The following is a 3020-nucleotide window of genomic DNA, read 5'->3' as shown; positions in this document are numbered from 1 at the left end:
AAAAAAATACTTCATACTTCAGGTTTAGTAAATTTACAACTGGTGATACAGAGGAATACCAAGATTTGTCATTCTGCCTTTGCATAAGCGTTCTCATTTAAATCTGAGGCTCTCTTCTACTTGGTGGATGGTGAAAAGGCCCGTATTTTACCAAAAAGAAAAATGTATCCTTTATCCAATCATCTATTGTAAATGACTGCTTCTCTTAAGCTGTCTGCAACATTTTTTTTTTTTAGATATTAACTGTGGTTCAACTATCCATGCTCTTTAGATAATTACTTTGGTCTTAAAAAAAAAATAACCTTTGTTATTGTTTTTTCTTCTTTTGCAGTGGATGATGTTGCTTTAAACTTGTTATGCTTTTCTCTCTTTCCTTGCCTCCCTATTTAGTGTGCTGCATTCTCACAACATTAAGGCAAGAGAGTTGACTGGAAAACAAATCTGTCAACACATAAATGAAGTAAACTCTTTTCAAGCACTGATGCTAACTGTGTGAGCTCAGTATGATCAGTACTAACTACAAACCCAATGTCCAACTGAATGACTTAGCTGTCTTGATGCTAATGGTTTCTGTGAAATTTCAAGCCTTACTAGGCTTGTAAATTAAATAATTGCTTAATTATTTAGAAATTACTTTACCATAGCTAAGACTAATTTTTCTTTGCCCTATTTTTATTTCTGAGAATGCATCCTAAAGTCATTAATAACTTAAATTACATATGGCATTAGTTTGATGTAGGCACAAAGAGTTACCTAATCCTCGCCACATTACGTGGCATGATGTTTAAAAATGTTATAAATATTTTAGGGACCTCATTTAAGATATTCCTTTTTGCAGACCCCTGTCTTTCTGTGTTTTAATTAAACTCATGCAAACTTCATTATATTTTCACCAACATCAATATTTCAGCAGAAAACGACCTGAATTCTAATTACCACAAGTGTGGTCTGAGTAGTACAGTGAAAAAAAGTAATTTATTCAATAGTCTTGAAGGGACAACAATCAAATCTTATGACAGCCTGAATTACGAAAATGCCTGTTGCTTAGGTTCTTTAGCAAGACACCACATCCAGTTTAGAAAAATAAATAAATAAATCATAGGTCATGACACACTCACTTTACACACGCATGCACAGAATCCCACAAACACACATGCACTAGCATAAGTTAGCTAGAATCAAATGAGCAGTGAGGAAACAAAGAACAGGTTGAGGCAGCGTACGAAAAAATAATCAAACTAAGTAACATATCTGTGACAGGGAAAATTTTAATAGAAACTATTAAGACTTCAATATTTAGCCAAAATACAAGAGACAAGACTGTAACCAAAAAGAAAAGAAAAGGAGAAGGAAACCAACTTATAGGCATCCATGAAATATTGAACCATAACTGAAGGTGAGACACAAACAGAACAAACATCGTTTGAGGAAAAATATTCGTCTTGCCAAAAGATTGAAAGAAAATAAGATTATCTTAAAATGCAAAAAAAAGAGTACAGCAACTTTTTCAACTGAACGTGCTACAGTTACCTAAATAAGTCAATCAATACATGCAATATTTAGAAATAAAGCTTTCCTTTCCTTATAAACCTACCTACTAAATGTTCAGCTGTCAATGCGAACGACCTACTTATCAGACATCATTTGTTGTGTTTAATCTATCTTATATAATCTATTTGATTTTTTTAGGGGTACAAAGTGCTTAAAAAGGCCTTCTCTATATTGCACTGAATATAATATCTTATAGTATGTACAATTTTGACAGGGTAGAATCACATATGTTTTGAACGACATCAAAATTTATCCAAACCATTTAGTCTAAAAATGTGACATTAATATAAAATCATTTGACTTAAGAACTGGCAACAAAAAAACAAAAAACAAAAAACAGACTGGGTATCATATACATTTCTAAAAGAAAAAAAAAATGAGAATGCTTGACATTTAGTAGGTAGATCATTTGTAGTCTATACGATAGTGGGAAGAAACCTGTGGAAATGTCCTAGAATATATATTTTAGTTGATTTATTGCCTCCACTTTGTTCCCGACCTGTACGTCACTCCTGATAAAAGAATCTGATAAGCATGAGACAAGCGCACGGGTGCAAAATGCAAACAAATGCCTGTCTTATCCTATTTAGTATCTTAGCCTCCTTCATTATTTCAGACCCCTCCTATCTGCTAACAATACTGTGCCACCAGTACCTCTACTTAGCTAATGGAAAATAATCACATAATGACAGAATATATCATGCAGATGAATCCCATCGCTTAACACTGTAACTTACAACAGATCTGATAATTAGAGGGTCATGTTCTCTGACCTGTTGTCAGTTGTACCTTTGTATCTCTCCTGAGCTGGGAACATAATGTTCTGACTTTAAACATGTCTCTCTATCAGCTGTTTCTGCTAGAAGTTTGGCACTAGTGCATTTGCTTAAGAGTCAGGGGAGAATGTGCTAACTGCTGTGAAAATGAAAGTAAACAGTTCTCCTGTTGTAATGCATCTTAATGGCTGCTCCCTAAAAGAGCGTCTAAATGATCAAGCCTTTTAGTGAAATCAGATTTAATCCTAATTGGATGACGAGCACAGTGTGGATTCCCTCAGGATAGTGATGTGCATAGATGAGGATGGTGAAATAACGAGTGGGCATAATATTAGAGTGTGGTGAGACGTAAACGTACAACAAATACAGTAAAGTTAGAGATCAGGATGTTCAGGCTTTTCTTTATCAAGAAGGTTCTGATTTCAGGTTTGTAAATTGTCAGGATTGGGATTTGAAGTGTTAGGAGAAATGAAACTGGAATACAGCTCTTATTTGGAAAATGCAAAATGATTTATTTCTTTATGCAATACCATCTGGCATTTAAATATTGTAATGAACCACTATTTTGATTAAAGAAAGAAGTACAGAATACTATAAAAATTTCTGCACGATGGTTCTTGTTTCAGGTCAAAGTTCTGCATCTCTAATAGGTCACACTGCATATATATATATATATATATATATATATATATA

The sequence above is a fragment of the Poecilia formosa genome, unplaced genomic scaffold (assembly GCF_000485575.1).
Source record: "Poecilia formosa unplaced genomic scaffold, Poecilia_formosa-5.1.2 Scaffold100, whole genome shotgun sequence".
In the NCBI taxonomy this organism is placed as follows: domain Eukaryota; kingdom Metazoa; phylum Chordata; class Actinopteri; order Cyprinodontiformes; family Poeciliidae; genus Poecilia; species Poecilia formosa.
Note: the sequence above shows the minus strand (reverse complement) of the source record.